This window comes from Pseudochaenichthys georgianus, chromosome 8 (genome assembly GCF_902827115.2).
Source record: "Pseudochaenichthys georgianus chromosome 8, fPseGeo1.2, whole genome shotgun sequence".
Lineage (NCBI taxonomy): Eukaryota > Metazoa > Chordata > Actinopteri > Perciformes > Channichthyidae > Pseudochaenichthys > Pseudochaenichthys georgianus.
This window is the reverse complement of record NC_047510.2, coordinates 5,395,137-5,415,136: the sequence shown is the minus strand read 5'-3', so window position 1 is coordinate 5,415,136 and position 20,000 is coordinate 5,395,137. Positions and strand designations below refer to the sequence as shown.

Genomic DNA, 20,000 nt, shown 5'->3' with positions numbered 1-20,000 from the left:
ATACTACATACTGATATACACCTGAACATCAGCAGGAGAGGACTCTTTAAAGTAGAGACACTACATACTGATATACACCTGAACATCAGCAGGAGAGGACTCTTTAAAGTAGAGACACTACATACTGATATACACCTGAACATCAGCAGGAGAAGACTCTTTAAAGTGGAGACACTACATACTGATATACACCTGAACATCAGCAGGAGAGGACTCTTTAAAGTAGAGACACTACATACTGATATACACCTGAACATCAGCAGGAGAGGACTCTTTAAAGTAGAGACACTACATACTGATATACACCTGAACATCAGCAGGAGAGGACTCTTTAAAGTAGAGACACTACATACTGATATACACCTGAACATCAGCAGGAGAGGACTCTTTAAAGTAGAGACACTACATACTGATATACACCTGAACATCAGCAGGAGAGGACTCTTTAAAGTAGAGACACTACATACTGATATACACCTGAAAATGAGCATGTCCTCTTTAACTTGTCATGTGAGAGCTTTCTTTTTCAAACGCTTTATTTTACTTTACTTCATCTAGCTTTGCCTAATCTGTACTGCTGTATTTTACTTTGGAGAATACATTTATGAGTTACTGACCTTTTTCTGTAAGATTTATGATTTGCTGCAGCTTTACTTATCGATAGATTGAATGCATATATTTAACAAATATCAATATGTTGGAGCCACAGGTGCAGGCTTGAGTTTCTGTGCATCTTTAGTGTATTTCTGTGTCCTTATGTGTGTTTAGCCAAAAATAGTCAATAAACCAATACAGCTTCATCTTCCGAATGAGCCATTTGCTCTTTAGAATCAAACACACACACACACACACACACACACACACACACACACACACACACACACACACACACACACACACACACACACACACACACACACACACACAAGCACGCATGCACACTTATTTGGCTTTATATACTAATTTGAGATAATGGTACATTTTAATACTTGTGTACATTGTGTAAAACAAACTGTATATCATTCAAGAATTATATAATATTAAGATTACCAGGGCATTTTTGTAAAATGTAACTATTTATATTGAAGTGTATTTAAAACAAAACATTGTAAGCCAGAAGTGATCAAAAAACATGAAACAACAGATTCATGGCTTAAAATAAATCAGAGGTATTACCACGTTCAACAATAAATACTGTGATTGTGCCGTGCAGCTGCGATGCTTATTAGTGCATCTCATCAATATCGGATCAATACTCTATTGATGCCGAGTCAGATATGCTGCTGGTGTTGAATTGAACACATATTTTAACACTAAACACAGACAGCATTCGGTTTGAAAGGATATTTACTTTAGTTTTGATTCAGGATATTTATTTCCTTTAAAACCCATAACCTTATCTTGTCCACTATTTTTAAAGCTATGGAATAATCTGCTTTTTTTATTCAATACAAAGTCATTCAAAGTGCTTTAAATTAAACTGACAGAAAATACAGGCGACAGATGGAAATCGTCTTAAATATCCATTTAAAAAGGGGAAATAAATTAAAAGAATTGCTGGTCAAGTAAAATGGAAAACAACCGAATACCCAGGATTGAGCCTTGTGGAACTCCACTCCACTCGTCGTGTCGGACTTTTCTTAAGTAGAATGATATAATTGATCATATCAGGAAATGCTCAAATACAAGACATGTTAAAAGCCCTCAAACTGTAGGGATTATGATTCTCAGCCGTCTTGGAATTCAATCGCTGCAGATCAAATATCTCACATTTGTTGCAAATGTCCAAATGTTAGTCTAGATTTCTTGCCTAAAAGAACAAAAGTTAGTACTTGAGCAATATGAACATAGCATATTTAAAATATTATATTGTTTATGTTTTATATTTAAATGCTAAATAATCTTTAATACTATAGATAGACTATCAAATACAAGAAAAACAAATACCTAAACAGCAGGTACAAATTAGATTATAAAAGCATTAAGCTAAACCATACAAATATTTTAATATTGAGAAACATAGATATGTTCCCACAAACCTACCCTGTAAATATGTAGACACACATAAATGCATGTATACAACAAATTATATTAATACTTATTGTTGAAGGAAATTATTTTCCCTCATCCCATAATCACATTTGTATTTGATTATTTGTATAATTGTATTATTCGAATGAACATTTTTAAATATTGTATTGTTATACTTTAGGATCTGTCTCTTCAATATTTCACACACAAGACGAACATTCCACAGTAAAACATACACAACAAGTAAAGCAAAAGTAACAATAAACCTAAGAAATTATGTATTATTAGTTGTTATCCCATCATCCTCCCCCGTCCTCCCCTTGCTGCAGCAGCACTGGGATGAAGGAGTCGGCAGCACTGAGGCACCCTGGGTAATCTAACAGTTTTCCCAGGATGCAATGAGTCATGGAATCAATTCCTAATCTTCTTCTTTTAGTCGGGTGGCATTCATGTAGGTGTATGCTGCGTGCGTGCGTGCGTGCGTGTGTGTGTGTGTGTGTGTGTGTGTGTGTGTGTGTGTGTGTGTGTGTGTGTGTGTGTGTGTGTGTGTGTGTGTGTGTGTGTGTGTGTGTGTGTGTGTGTGTGTGTGTGTGTGTGTGTGTGTGTGTGTGGTCTAGCATTACTATACTTGTGGGGACCTACATCTGTTTACATAGTCACGACAGGGTTTCCGTTAGCCGGTAATTACCGGTTTTTAGCTGGTAAAATTGATAAAAAACCGGTAAATTCAAAACCTGACGGTCAAAATGTCTGGTAATAATTAGGGAGGCTCCGATCGATCGGCCGCCGGTCATTATCGGCCGATATTCACTCTCAATAGTTTGATCGGTGCTCTCTATAAAGGCCGATCAGGAGAGCTGGATCTGATCGATGTGGACATAAACGCGAGTGAAGTGTAACCGGACGCGAGAGAGAGATCAGATCAGCTGCTGAGTCTGACCGAGACACGCAGCTCTGTATAATCACCTGAAGCCCCGCCCTCTGTTTAGCGAGCTGCAGGGGCTGCATGAGAAACTGACGGGCTGTCAGGAGAGAGAGGGAGGGAGAGGGGAAAACAGAGGATCCGTTTCTCCCGTGTTAATATTCAAAGTTGATGTAAACTTCTGAATAATGTACGTTATCTACTACAAGTAGTTTGTTTGAATGTAATAATTATGTTGTTTGTTGTTTGTGGAATCATTTATTGAAAAATGAATCTGAATGTTTCGATCTGTTACGATTATAAACTGAAGCAATATAAAAATGAGCCCCGTGAACTGAGTTTTAAACTGAAGCATATCTGCTCATAGTCCGGTAATTACCTGCTAACGGAAACTCTGCTACACAACTATTATTATTATTATTGAAATATGACCGGTAAGTTTCAAATTAGTGGTAAAATAAATTCTGCCCGGATAATTTGACCGGCGAGAAAAAATCCTAGCGGAAACCCTGAGTCACGTGTGGGGACAGGCTTCCCTTATGGGGACAAATTGGAGGTCCCCATGAGCGGAATCATTAATTGTAGGGTGAAGACTTGGTTAGGTTTAGGATTAGGGTTAGGGTAAGGGTTAGGTTAAGGGTAAGGGTTAGGGTTAGGCATGTGTTGGTTATGGTTAAGGTTAGGATAAGTCTCCAGGAAATGCATGTAAGTCAATGTAATGTCTGTAATTAGAGGAAAACCAATATAATATAATATTAAGCTTAAACAAAATGATATACTGTGTATATAAAATATCCAACTGTATTTATTATGATAACATTGAATATCTATAAAAACAGATAAGTATATAAATAAAGTAAAATAAAATGGAATCCAACTCAGAAGATATAATGTAAAATAATATAGTAAAATAGAATGTACACCATTTTTATATATTTATATAAGATACAAATATATATATAATATTTTATATTTAAAATAGAATAAAATAATATATAAATTAAATAACATAGCGAATAAACTTGAATAAAAATAATATATAAAGATAATAAATATAAATTAGGTTTAATAAATTATAATATATAATAATGTAATAAATAATAATATTTTTATTATATTCCGTGTTTATTAAAAATATTGTATTGTATTTTTAATGAAATATATTTCATTTTTATTGAAATATATACATAACATATGCAAAAACAGAAGTATAAAAAAGTATATATTGTTAATATTATCAAATAAGGAAATATTTATAAAAATGACAAAAGCAAAATTGAATTTATAAAATAGAATAAAAAATAGAATGTAATTTATTCAAATTAACATTTTAATGTATTTGTTGTCACTATCAATCTATAATATGATATCATTAATGTAATAATGTGCCATGAAACCGTGATTAATATTGGAAAGAATAACAACCATATCGTCCCTGAGTCCAAATAAAACACATTAAGCACACTCAGTTGAATCCACTGTGTACAAATGCATCCATTCATCTCACTGTGCTGTGTGTAAATGAAGCCTGTGGTGCATTCATGTGCTCATAAGAGGTCTGAGGTTCTCACTCTCTAAGAAGACATTCATTAACTGTGTGATGTTCGAGTTCAATTCCAGCTTTTAGAGAAGTGAAGGTGAGGTTAGTGTTGGTGAGCGGTCACACAGCACAGATGGACTCAGGGTAGAGCCAGAGATCCCAGAGGATTGTGGGTAACGTGGCTCGCTGCTGGCATGCTCTACTGCTAACACACACAAACACACACTGTGTATTTATGCATGCAGAAACACACAGTCACTGTGCTGGCATCAGAAACACTGACACCTGAGGTCAACGTCCTGATTTAAGTCTGCATGACATGAGAGGGGGGAGAGGGGGTGTTACAAAGAGAAGGAAAGGGAGGGTTAGGGTGAAGGAAAGGAAAGGAAATTAAGAAAGGAGGGAGGAAGATGAAAAGGATGAGAATGAATAGAGGGAAAGGAAAGAAATCAGGAAAGGAAATAAGAATATTGAATAAAATATTATATATATTACATAAAGATAAAACATATATAATACAAATAAAAACGTTATGAAATGAAAAAAGCAAAATAGAATATATATATACAATCGACTACAAAATAAAATTGATAGGAAATGGAATAAAAATAAAATTGACTGCAAATGTATAAAATATAAAATAAAGTGGAATACAAAGAAAATTGAAAAGACAATCAAATATATAAAATAGAGACCTGCGATTTGTATATTTCTGATATTAATTTGCGACATTAAAGAAAAACTAATGACTTATTGAGCTAATTCTATTTTGAGAATTGTTTATGTTTTTAATGTTTGTGACTGCTGTTTATTGGAACGTGATTTTCTAGTATTTTCCCACGTGTTACTGCAGTTATTCTGACATGTATTTGTACAGTGCAGCTGCAGTGTACTGTCCTCCCCTCCCCCATGCTGTAAGCACTCCTCACCCCCCCCCCCCTCTCTCTCTGTCACCACCCATCCCCCTCTCCTCCATATTTCCTCCTCTCTCTGCAGAGCTGCAGGCTCTCTGCTCACTCATTCACATTAATCACATAAACTCATAAACACGCATGTACACATCTGTGTTCTCACGTTACATATTCCTTAAAAAGATGGGGAGCTCGTTTTACATATATATTATTTTAATCAATGGGCAGCAAAATCTGAATCACACCTACTCCATTATGTTTGTTGGAGACAGAATATGTTCAAATCCTGCATACACAATTAATGTTTTATTTTTAAGTCTTAACATTTCCTCATGGACATTGGGCATACAATTTCAAAAAGTAAATATGAGAATTAAAAAAAAATTATATTTTTATTATTGTACTAATAAAGAAAAATATATTAAAATATATTTGTAATTAATTAATGAATTATATTTTAATATATTTTAATTGCTGCCATTCATAATTTATTTGGTATAGTATTCTTCCAATTGAAAATAGTGAAACATACAATTATTTACTAATACAATTAAACTGTATTATTATTATAGTAATTATTTTTATTATTATTGAGCTATTGATTTGTTTAATTAATTTAGTATTTATACACTCTATACCTTTTTATCGTCTGAAGTGCGGTTGATATTGTTTTGTTTTAAGAGTGCTGAAAACTTAATGGCAGATGATTCATGCAAAAATAAAATTGCTGCTAAAACGTGACAACCTACGACTTGAACGCACCCTAACTTTATGACAGTGGTTCTCAACTGGTGGGTCGCGACCCAAAAGTGGGTCGCGGACCCGTTTCGAGTGGGTCGCAGATTTGTGAGTGACAGTGGCGAGCCGTGACTTTTATACCTAGGCCCTATGACCCCCACCCCTCCCCTCGGAAAAAAAAGAGTTATTACGTCACAGTGTATACTTCGGCGGAATATCAAAACAAAGGCCCGGGGTGCAAAACCAAGCGGCAAACTCTGGGGCAGAGCCTGCTCAACTTTACAGCAGAAATAAATATGTTTCTACCCCTGGATGCAACACAAGTTATTCGGGATATAGTTAGATTCCACCTTAATGATTATTAATTGTTGAGTGAATTGTTTTATAACGCAACCCTTTTATTTATATTAGGTCTTAACATTTTTGCATAAATTAGGGCGTGGTCATTTTGATGGACAGGTACGTGCCTCACTGTCTGCTAACAGCAACTTGTCCACTCTGCTAGGCTACAATGTTAGCTAGTTGTAGTTACTGTACTCGACCCTTTAGCCGTGTTCGTTGTGATTGTGCCTTTTTGGGAATGTTGTTACAAAGAATGTACTAACAGAACTTCCAAGAAGTCTAAAATAATAATATTATACATGTTAACCCCGTTAGCAGGTGTTTGTGTGCTTGTTAGCTTAGCTTGTTATATAGCTTATTAGCCAGCTAAGGAAGTAACCCTTTATACATGTATATTACATTACATTACATTGCATTTAGCTGACGCTTTTATCCAAAGCGACGTACAATAAGTGCGTTCGACCAACAAAATACAAACTTGAAGAAAACAGAATCATATAAGTACATCAGGTTTCATAGAGCAACAACATTTCAAGTGCTACTCAACTGGCTTTCGATAAGCCAGCCCTTTATTAGTATATAAGTGCTTTGTTAATAGTTCTATCGCTCGAAGTGGAGTCGAAAGAGATGAGTTTTCAGTCTGCGCCGGAAGGTGTGTAAGCTTTCTGCTGTCCTGATGTCAATGGGGAGCTCATTCCACCATTTTGGAGCCAGGATAGCAAACCCACGTGTTTCTGCTGATGGGAACTTGGGTCCCCTTCGCAGCGATGGTGCAGCGAGCCGTTTGGTTGATGCAGAGCGGAGTGCACGTGCTGGGGTGTACGGTTTAACCATGTCCTGGATGTAGGAAGGGCCAGATCCATTCGCAGCATGGTACGCAAGTACCATTGTCTTGAAGTGGATTCTAGCAGTTATCGGAAGCCAGTGAAGGCAGCGGAGGAGTGGCGTGGTGTGGGAGAATTTAGGAAGGTTGAAGACCAGGCGAGCAGCTGCATTCTGGATGAGCTGCAGAGGTCGGATGGCACATGCAGGTAGAACAGCCAGGAGGGAGTTGCAGTAGTCTAGGCGTGAGGTGACGAGAGCCTGGACCAGAACCTGCGTCGCTTTCTGGGTCAGCTGGGGACGTATCCTCCTGATGTTGTAAAGCGTGTATCTGCAGCAGCGGGTTGTAGCAGCAATGTTTGCAGTGAAGGACAGTTTGTTATCTAGGGTCACACCCAGATTCCTTGCAGTCTGAGTCGGGGAAACAACAGAGTTGATTGTTAGGTCAAGAGTGGGACAATCTTTTCCCGGAAGGAAAAGCAGTTCAGTCTTGTCAAGGTTGAGCTTGAGGTGATGAGCGGACATCCACTGAGAGATGTCAGCTAGACAAGCAGAGATGCGTGCGACGACCTGGGTCTCTGAGCGGGGAAAGGACAGAATTAATTGGGTGTCGTCAGCGTCAGCGTCAGCGTAGCAGTGGTATCAAAAACCATGCGGGCTAATGACAGATCCGAGCGAGTTACATATATATGTACATATACAGTTTAGTTTATGATTCAGCCTTGGGTAACACTTTTATAGTCTATGGCAGTGGTCACCAACCTTTTTAAGCCCAAGATCACCGACCTCGGCCTAGGTGAAAGGCGAGATCTACCTATTGCAGAATTGAGTGAAAAAGACGACCCAGACAGTGCTTCCAATTTGAAGCCTTTTATATAGGCTATTGCATCTGAATTACTGTTTCAATGAAGGCTCCATAATCAGCTCACGGCATATAGACAGGGGTAAAGTGCTATTTTTTATGAGTGGGGGGCGGATCTCACCTTCTCTAGGGGGGTCCTCACCTCCTCTAGGTCCTCACCTCCTCTAGGGGGGTCCGGGGGGATGCTCCCCCGGGAAGATTTTTTTTTAAATATTGAAGTTGAAAGCATCAATCTGGTGCACTTTGAGAGCAACATTAAGACCTATGGATACATCTCTCAGCACCCATATGAAACAGAACTGTAAACAAATTTACTTTTTCTTTATGGATATTTTACAAATCACTCTCCTTTTAAAATGTATTCTTGTTTTACTGCCATATAGTATTTCATACCTGTTTTTCATTTATTCTCTTATTGTTTGTATAACTATAATGATCATATGAAGGTGTGCCGCCGAAAATAATCTTTTGAATAATTTGTGACAAAACCGTTCTAAACACTCAGAGAGTCCTTTAGCTCAGTGTTTTTCAACACGGGGGGACCGCCAGGGGAATTTTTTCTTTTTTTAAAGTTACATATTTTCCTTTTTTTTTTTAGATGTTATTAATAACTGCATATCTATCAATCTATGTGTCCTTTGATGCCAATCTTTTAATATTTTTTATTTATTAATATTTAATTTTTTTGTTTTTAAATCACACGACCGCCCTTCAAGCCAATCAGAATCGAGCTGCCGCTACTGAGAGTGAAACTGAGTATCTGCTCAGCTTTTGGAGCAAGTGAGAGCTAGTGAATATTTCGCTCTGCAGATGTAGCAAATATTGTTGTTTATATATATGAATATAAATATGTTTATTGTTATTATTACTGTTGAATATTATATATAAATAGCTTTCAAAAATGCTAAAAATATATGTTAATTGTTCATATTACTGTTCAAAATTATATAATATGACAGAAATCACTTTAAAAATGCTTTAAAATGTGTTTACTGTTGATATTACTGTTTAATATTGTGCTAAGAATGTTTAAGAAGACACAATCAATGTAATGAATGACAAACAACAGATAAATACAAAAGATTGTTTGAAGAATAACTGGTTATTAATTATTAATACAAATATATATTAAGAAAATGTATTAAGCTGTATGATTAATTTGTCATATTGTCCATCATAATGTACTCATCATTTAAAAAAATTGCAACAGGGCATGGCAAAGTTTGGGAACCCCTGCCTCAGTCTGACAGGGGAGGTCTCTCCTCCAGCTTGTCGTGGAAACAGCTCCTTATGTCCGTTAGTGCAGCTAGGTAACCAGATGCTAACATCACGGTCCCCGCTAGCACCGGTCCCTCTCTCTCCCTCTCTCCCTCTCTCCCTCTCTCTCTCTCTATCACACTAAATGCGCTATTGTCACACACACACAGAGCCGAGCTTGAATGACACAAGCACACGTGTATTTCCATGCAACTCTCTGATTGGTCTGGTGACTTGCCTCTGTTGCATTCACTGAACACGGGAAATTACAGTCCTGCCGTCCTCTCTTGTGTCATGATGAGGTTCACGTAAAGCACAGTTAATGTATTAAATTATTGAGGTGTCTCAAATATACGTCAATCAAGTGGCACCTGCTAACGGGGTGGTCGATGATAGGTTTACATCTAAAAACGTATTTTTCAAACATTATTATTTTTATTTTATTTTTCTTTTGTTACTTTTTATTTTAATGGTCCGCAATCTCCGGTCGATTGCGATCGACTGGTTGGCGACCACTGGTCTATGGCTATGATGCCCATAATGCTAAACGGGAGCAAATGTTAAAAGGGGACCCAATTATCCCAGTGGTGGCCGCCGGAGCTAACGGTGTGTTTGTTACTTTCGTTGTAGTTGTATGTCTTAAGTGTAATTTGGCATGCTTTTATTTTGAAGGCGAGTTTACGCTGTTGACAGGAAGTTGTTGTTGCCATGGAAACAAGAAAAGCTTTGCAGCGTGCAGAATGTGTCATAAAGTCCCCGATAATAAAACCCACCCATTTAGAGGGAAGATATAATTGGTCAATTGTACTGTCATTTGCAACCCTGTCTCCTAAAAATTACGTTCCCACAGAACTAAACTGCATTCTCAATTACGTTTAGCTAGAAACTTATTTTCTCCCTCATCATGTTTGTTATGAACGTATCTTAAATACGATTATTTTCTACATATCTTTGTCATTTATTGTCTTGCTTATAATAATGATAATAGTCATTTATAAATATCATTTTAGAGCACACATTTGAAATTGAGAATCGGGCTTGATATATGGTTAAATTAAAATCAGTAGGCGAGGCTGTAATTTCGCCAGCTGTTACTCTCATGAGCGAGGCAGAACATAATAGTTTTAACATGCCAAAAAGCTGCTGTGTCGTTTATTGCACCTCAAACATTAAAACAAATCCAGAGTTACGTGTTTCTGTACTTCCTCTAAGAAGAAAGGACAGTAAAAGAAGAGCTCTGTGGCTTTAGGCTTGATCGCCGTTCAAATGACAGTGTTGGTTTCCCCAAAAGTGGGCGGGGCCGTAAAGTGACGTAGATTTTACTCTCATCTATTGTTCAAAACCATTCTATTTATTCTAACGTAAATTACATACCACAAATCACACACACACACACACACACACACACACACACACACACACACACACACACACACACACACACACACACACACACACACACACACATATTGTCTTGCTTATAATAATGATAAGTCATTTATAAATATAATTTTAGAGCACACATTTGAAATCGAGAATCGGGCTCAATCAGCTCCTCTTCACAGTAACTCGCAGAGACGGCTAAAGGAGCTTCTTTCATTTAACCGTTCACATTTAAACAGAAACTGAATAGGCAGATTCGAAGGATTTATTTCTTTGGAAATGTTATTTTAAATACAATTTAATCAAGTTACTTTGAATGAAAAATATGAAAAATGAAAAATATAATAATAATAAAAATAATGAAAAAAATAATTTAAAAAAATATATATATTTTTGTAATGTTTTTAAATATAATTTCGTATAATATCTTAGGCCCTCTCCTAGAGCACCCTGATGGCTCGCCACTGGTCAGTGAAAAAAAAAAATAGAAACAAATAATTCTTTTCCAAAAGGCATTATGCTTTAATAGAATTTAAAACTGGACTAAAATCCTTGTGTTTATGATTTTCACTTTCATTGAGCAGCCCTAGTTTGATGTCCTGAGTTGTAGCAACTGTCAGAAGAATATGCATCTATGAATAGAGCAGGGAACATACGAAGTAAACACTATCTGGTACATTTGTATTTCCGATCGTAAATATGTGGTGAAACAAAATTCCATAACAACCTCTGGTAGGTTTTTTTTAAAGGCTTTTAAGCTTCATGGTCTCTGAGGAGGAGATTAGACTCAGCGAGATGAAAACAGAGTTTGTTTTTGGCTCGAAAATTCTTTAAAAGTACAAGAGAGCAGATTAAAGATTTATAACTAACATTTATGACCTGGTCTCTCAAACATTTACAGGTTGTGATAACCTCTGCAGGTGAACCCATCACAGGTGAAACACCTGCTGACATCAGCACAGCCTCGGCCAATCAGAGAGCAGAGAGCTGTATTAATAATAATAATTATATCATATATGTGTTTACTTAACTGTACAGTCCTGTTTGACATAAAAAATGATTAATTATTCATCAAACTTCTTCCATTAGTGCACATGTCTGCATTATGACCTCTAACTCAGTGTGTGTGTGTGTGTGTGTGTGTGTGTGTGTGTGTGTGTGTGTGTGTGTGTGTGTGTGTGTGTGTGTGTGTGTGTGTGTGTGTGTGTGCGCATGTGTGCGTGTGTGTGTGTGTGTGTGTGTGTGTGTGTGTGTGTGTGTGTGTGTGTGTGTGTGTGTGTGTGTGTGTGTGTGTGTGTGTGTGTGTGTGTGTGTGTGTGTGTGTGTGTGTGTGTGTAGAGGTGTGTGTGGGGCAGACTGGCCATCTGTAGAATCTGGAGAATCACAGGCCGGCACCGCCCTTACATGTTTATGTTTTTAAACTGCATCATTGAAGTTGCGCTGACAGGCGACAGAGGTCCATCGTTTCCCCGCAGCGAGGCTCCCCCCATGTAGGCTGTAATGTTGTTAATGATTCATAAACTGATTCACAATAAATATATAAATAAATAAATGCATACATTTAAAATAAATGCATGTTAAAGAAGATTTTTTTAATTTATTTAAATATTCTTAAAAAATAACAATTCATATAATAATAATGATTGTAATACATAATAATTGTAACAATTGTACAACAATAATTGTAAAATTACATTCAAACAAATTGAAACAGAAATATCAATTTGCATTGCTTTCATTAATAGCCTACGTTCATTAAAAAAATATATTAATTGAATATAATTTAAATTAATTCATCATGTCATTTATTTATGTTTGACTTTGGCAGCTCCCCTCCTCCATACGAGGATAGTGACATGCAGGTTGGAGACTGGCAACACGTGAGAGAGATCAGCTGACTCTCATTCACACATCCTCAATGATCAACGATGAATGAACTCATTACTGCCAGAAAATCTGAATTTTTTTTTTTTCTCCTTGCAGTGAAATAAAAAATGGGAGCGACCTCGTTTCTGAGATATTGTGCCGCGAGGGATCAAAATAACAAAGTAATATAAGAAGATGTGAGAAACACACACACATGTACCAGGTCTTAGGGACTTAACATAAGTATATCTTATTTTATTAACATTTGTACCCCTAATTTGCTGCAACACAGACCACTGTAGGTGAAATATGGAACACTATTCAAGCTTTATCAAACTGTTATTATTTAAATTTTAAAAAATCGTTTTATTATACTTAATAACATTGTTTGTTTTAATTTTGTATTATTTAATTATTTGTATTATTATTTATTTATTCAATTGTTATTATTTATAATAATTCTTATTCTTATTTGCACATAGAACTGCATAATCCGGATAATGAAAACAATATTTTACTATTTGAGCATTAACCATCAGTTTACTAGAATCTAAAACAATAACTAAAACAACTTAAAAATGCAATATAGGAAGATAAATAATTGTTGAAAGGGCAGATAGAACAAAGCAGTAAATAATATTCTTGTTTCTACAACCTGATTCAACAGGACGCTGCAGGAAGATATTTGCCATCAGCCAATGCTCATGCTCTCTTTGTTATGGAGCTTATCAGCTGAGAGCAGACGTGTTTCCCATGATGCTCGGTGGCACTCGTATAGAAACTGAAGGCTGCAAGACTTTCTCTTCTTGAGACACAAACACGGATATATACATTTTTATATATGGAGGTTGAGAAGCAGTAAATGCTGTAGTTTCTAACAAACGTATACATTATTGATATGTGGAGGTTTGTCTTTACAGTCTCCGCTGCTGCTTCCCTATCTTCCTTTGTGAACATCACTGAGTTATTAAGTAAGTCCTTTTTGTGATATTTGTTAATCTCATAGACATGGAGTGCTATTATTTATTTGTACATTTTTCCACCTGTAAACAGTCTCACCTTCGGAAGATTTATACAACATGATTTACCTAAATTCTTGTTACATTTCTGCGTCTGCATCAGTGGTTATTACAAATAATACAGTAGTTCCGTTTTTCTTCATCAAAATATGATAAAATGGTTCATGCATATTGCAGTTCCTCAAATGGCTACTTGAGGCTCTAAAAAGGGATTTAATCATCATATCCCCAAAAGATATAAGCAAAAATAAAGATGTTTCCAGCTTGATTACAAAAAAATGTTGCTCTGTTTTGCTAATTTCCCCATTCATGACAACTGTTCCGGGACAACTCACGACTCCAAACATGAAGTTATGCTTTTTTAAGGGTGTGGCCTCTTTGAGTGACAGGTGTTAGCTGTTAGCTGTCTGTGTCGAAGGGCCCGCCATAGCCAGGCTTGTAGTTTTCAACAGTCTTTAAGCTAAGCTAACCAAGGATAGCTAAGCTAACCAAATTCAATTTCTAAATGTTTTTGGGTGATGACGTCTGATTTTATAGTTGGAAAACAACATGTAAGTCTGGTGTATTTAAGAAGACATCAAAAAATCAGACCGGAAGAGTAAACATTTCGGTTTCATAGACTCCGTTTCCTGCACCACGGTGACTTTTAAAGAAGGAAATAAAAGGACTTTCCGGTGTTTTCTGGATCAGCAGATTAAATGTTTGGTTTTGTATTTTTTGATTCACTTTTAACTCTCAGGAAAAATAAAGAATAATGTCTTCCCTCTGGTTTGTACTCAAATTCAGCTTTCATACATTTTATTTCATTTTTAGCTCATAGTTGGTGCATTTTTCCTGATGCAGATTTTTTTGTTGAGTCACCACTCAAAAGGAATGGACGCAGCTGATTTGGAGTACAAGGCACGCTCTCATTCCTCAGGTTTTTCCTTATCACCGGTAGTTATAAGTATTTGTCATAAACCTGGAGAGATACTGGAGGCTTGTTACTGTAGGAAACCGGGACAGACCAATGAGGCCATGAGTTTCTCTGTGTATCACATATAAACCCAGGCAGAACTACACTACCCATGATGCCTCAGGTACTGGCTGGCTGCAGATGGGTCTGAACGCATCACATCTATTTATAACCGTCACCGACGTCATGTTTGTTCGGCTGAAGAGACAACACTGCTCTTAGATCAGATATACTAATGGATACCAAGGTCGTGCAGGAAAAACACACACTTCCTATCATCTGCACTTTATCATAAGCTTGTATTTATTTATATAAGGTTACTGTGCAGCTTCCACAAGTGAGGTTACAAATATGTGTGACTGTTATGATTCACAAAGCCTCTTTTTTAAAACACAGACATATTACTGCAGTATGTAACTCTGAACCGTCGATAATGACTTGTATTTCATCTTTTGTTTTATAGAATCAAAGGCTCCTGGTTGTCTATGGTTTTGCTGAATTTCCCAAGTGGGAATGTCACTCTTCAGATGTTTGCAAATATGACGATATATGGTGCAATAGAAATGCGTCCACTGGTAGAGATTCTGCATTGCGTGTGATCTCGCCATATCCTGATCTTGCACATCCAGCTGATTTGTGCAGACAGAGGTGGAAAGACACTTTGAAAACCTAGAATAAGAAGAACAGAAGGACACAATAACAGCAATATGACCTCGAAGAGATGCAGACAGACAGAGCTGCAGGGAGGGATGCTACAGTTTGCTACAATATGCTAATATGCTAGTGTAACAATGACTTTATATTTGAAGCCTAGCTACCACTAAAAGGATCAGGAGCTACTGTGGTTCTTTAATCAGGCAAAGAGAGGGGCTGATAATATCAGTGTGTCCTAAATAATACATTTCCCACCCAAACTAAAAACCTTGACAGTCTCAGAAACAGTTAATTTAACAAAAGACGTTCAGACAACTCCAAAGTAAGCACCAACACAAGATACAAGTAGCGAGTAATGTGTCTTTAAGGTTCCAAGGCAGGGGTGTCTCCACTACAGCCTGGGGGCCAAATGCGGTATACACAGTAGTATTCATGAATGAAAAGTTGATAAGAAAAAAGCCCAATAACTTATTTACATAGCAAGCTTGAAATACACCTTCCTATTTCCTCTTATTATGTGCAATCTGAGGCTCCTGTTTTAAGGAATGAGCTGCCAACAAGATAAATGATCCCTATGAGAGCTGTGATGTAGGCTGTTTGTTTTCATAACGCATATTCAAGTAACAAGCATAATTTAACTACATGTGATTGATTTGGCTGATTTATAACTTAACTTATGAGGCAATACACCTCACCTCTAGTGAGTGGCCCAGCCCTTCGTATATTTGTATGTATGTGGCTGGTGAAAAAAGTTTGGACACCCCTGCTCTAAGGCCTTGTCCCGAAATCCAGTCTTCTTAAAACTGCTGTATAATCCAGTCCAACAAGTCTAATGTAACTCCACAAAAGACAGCAAAAAAGTATAATCCAAGGGAAACATAATTTAGCAAAAGAAGAAAAATATCCAGAAAGGAAGTGACTCACCGGCCGCTGAAAAGGGAAAATAATGTATACTGACTCAGACTCCTTTTGTGTAAAGGGTCCTCGAGCAGCCTGAGGTAACACCCTCAGCTAGACACTGGTGTTTCTCAATGTCGAGGGCGCTTCCTTGGTAGGACATGTCTTCCGAGTCAGGCCCCCCCTTAAATTGAGCGTGATTTGTTTGAAGACTCATAACTGATTTGCGAAGATGTACTTGAGTAACTGTATTTTGTAAAATGATCATCTCTCCAGGACAGAACCACTAAACTAACCTTGAAAAAGTCCTGGAGGATAAGTAGCCATAAGAAAATCATAAAATCACCATCACCAATAATAAAACGTGTATTCATACTTGATGTCTGCAAACCTCTTTTACACATATTGGTGCACATTGTAGCATAAACCACACATATCAACAAAAGAGGCAAAGTCAAAACAAGGTTCATTTGAATTATTTATTTCGGTGCAAAACGCTCTAAGGTCTCATTCAAACCTAATAGTCCGCTTCTCTGGTGCGCACCAGACGACAGTTTGTTGCATTGTTTCATTTTTCAGAAGGTTCGGTTTGCGTTCACACGGGCAAAACTCAAACGGACTATAAACTTTAAACAAAAGTCATGTGCACATTTACTACGCCACAGAACATACTGGATTCAGCCTTTTTCCACCAAAGATTTTGGAAATTGGTCCGTGCGCAAAGCATTGTGGGGCTTTTAAGACCGCCGAGGATACACATGTGCATCCTCGAAATTTCCCGCAACGAAGGACTCAGTCCTCGGTAGAATTCCAAGGCTCCTGGACATTGGAACAGTCCTTTGGTGGGATTCGATGACGTAGCATCCTTGAAATAATAGCTCTGAAGGATCCTTCCTTTACATTGAGAAACACCCACTGAAATCAACCCACACCGACACAGTACCCTCCCTCAGGCTGCCAGGCTTCCTCTTTTCCTCTTCTATCAAAAACACCAGATTCCTAAACAAACAATTCCCTCGCCTTTGTTCCCTAGGCCCCGCCCCCTTTCCTCACCTGTATTCAACTGCCCACCTGATTAGTGCCAGCAGGGAATGAGCAGGGAGTCAGGGGTTGCATATTATAAACATATGTCTTTTTTTCCTAAATAGGTGGCTATGTTACATGAGCAGGGCTGGGAGGGTTACTTTACAAATGTCGTCCGTTACAATAACTAGGGACATTTCAAAACATTCAATCTAATCGTATCATTATATAAAATTAACCGGATTACTTTCCGTTACCTTTGGATTATGTCAATATCAAATTCAATGCAAATAAAAACAAGAGAAAATAAATTAAATATATGTTTTTTACTAAAGTGTATGTGCACAATGTAACCTTAGAAAACAGGAAACCAAGATACTTCATATCAAAAATGTATTAAAAGTAATAGTTTACAAATGCTGTTTAAGCTTAAAGGTCCCATGTCCTGCTTTTCTGGTTATTACCCGTCCACTTGTGTGTTATGGTTTTTCTGCATGTAAACGGTCTGCAGAGTCACAAACCCTCAAAGTACACCTTCAAAGTACACCCTGTACCGAGTAAAACTCTAACACCGAAAAGACCTGTCCCAGAACGCCTCGTTGGAGATTTTTCTTCCTGGGTACAGTGACGTGCCCACACCCAAATGGACCAATCCGTGGAGCCGTTATGTTACGTCCGCGAAGCCGTTACATTTGGACCAATCCACGGACTTCCTCACAGACACACACTCAATCTTTTCTCAGCTGCAGCTCTGCCGATTTCTCCTCCCTGAGACGGCGGGACGCGGCGAGGCTGTGAGTCGGTGTGTGAGCACACACACAAACTCCCAGCCAGGCTGTGGGTGTGTGTGTTCGGGCTGGGTTTCGCTGTGTCTCGCTGTCTCGCAGACGGCCACTGGGCTGACAGGGAGGGGCGGGGGGGGCAGGAGCTCCAACAAGCTGTTTAGGACAGAGAGTGAATACACATACTATACAGAGATGCTGTATGAGAAACCAATGTGAGTTTGGAAGGTTGCACAATATAAATCTATTCTAGTAGACCTCAACAATGGAATTATGATCAGTAGAAATGGCCATGACATGGGACCTTTAATACATTAATCAAAAGCACAGACTGTATTTTTGATAATAAATCAGGTGTCCACTCTGCATTAAAAAATAAATGTATTTAGAACAAAGAAGAAGTAGCCTAAATATAAACCATAAAGAAAATGCATTTAGTTCGACTACCTATGATATATGCCATGGAACACTGTAAACCTGCTAGTAATCTCTATTTTTGGAAAAATGTAACAGTAATCTGATTACTTCTTTTTTATAATGTAATTATAATCGAATACAGTTCCCTTTTTGTTCAACGTAATCTCGTTACATGTAATCCGTTACTCCCCAAGCCTGCATACTAGCTTAGATGCTACACATCACCACATTTAGACATTATTACATCCTCAGACAATTGCAGCCAATCAGATGGTTGGATACTTTTTTGTTGCCCAAATGTTCAGTTTGTTTTCCAAACTTCATTTGTATTTAGTAACATATGCTTTGACACGATAAGAACATATACGTCTGTAATGTTTGATACTAATCCGTTTCTCTCTGCTATTGATAGTATAACAATAAGGACATTGATCCTGAACTGAAGAGCTTTTCATTATCTGCAAGCACACACACTCTCTCACTGTAAACACTCGTCTCTGTTAACAACAATAGAAATCCAATCAGTGTAATTGGAAACTGTTTACTCATCCAGGGATGGCTTTAGTCTGCCTCATCTGCTGCCTGTCTGTCTCATGTGTTACTGTACATTTCCTCAAGAAAACATTGTGTTTCCATCGTGACTCCACTGTGAACAATAATCAAATAACATTGAATATTATTATTTATTTATTTTTTAAAGGTACATTTTTATTAAAGTTTTAAGCTCAGGATGTTGCAACTCTCGTAAACAGAGTTACGGTTACTGTTGGAAAAATTGAAACATCTGAAATGATGGAAGATGTGAGAATAGTTTTTGCGTGGAAATGAAGCCCTTGAATGATAATGCTGGTTGTGCCCGAAACATGACTCAGCGTTACTTAGCTTGTTTACTTCCTGTCAGAAATATGACTCAGCGTTACTTTACGCATTATTTTTGTGTTTCTGAAATATGACTCACCATTACTTTAACTTGATAACATGATTCAGTGTTACTTTAAAAACCTGTTAGGCCCTAAGCCTGTTTTTCAGGTTTCAGGCTCGAAAATGACATTCCCAGAACAAATTACCATATCTTCCCTTCTAAAAGGGTTAAATTAATAATCTTTTTTCTCAAAGTAATGATAAACCTGTGAGTTGGATGTAGAAAAGTCAGAATCAATATAGATGTTTTTTATTTTAAAGAAAATTCAGATTGAACATGGTAAAAAACTGTAAATTATAGTGTCCGTCCAAAAATATGTTGTACTTATAGTGAAAACTAACCTTGGATGATGGGTTAGTAGACTAAAAGCTTTAGGAATCCAAAGTACAACATATAATAAGTACCCTGTATCAAGATTGATGCAAAACAAGTGATATTTGACCTTTTTAGACAGATTTAGCAAAAAAACCTCTTCTGGGGCCATTTGGGTGGATTTTCCATATCTCTGGCCCCCCTTGCTCGATTTTGACATGTGACATCTCTTTCTGACCGTTAGAGCCAATAGAATCCAAGAGAAATCGTCCCGCATACACTCATGTTAAAAAAAAGGTGGCGTCTCTGCGCATGCTAGCTTGCAGCAGAGGGGAGAAATATCGC

General features: G+C 37.3%; 1 protein-coding gene across 1 annotated transcript in view; it reads left to right on the top strand.

The window, feature by feature from the left end:
* The window catches only part of LOC117451129 (syntaxin-1B), an 82,087-nt gene that overhangs the window by 21,770 nt on the left and 40,317 nt on the right, over positions 1-20,000 (top strand). The gene's annotated exons all lie outside the window — the stretch shown is intronic.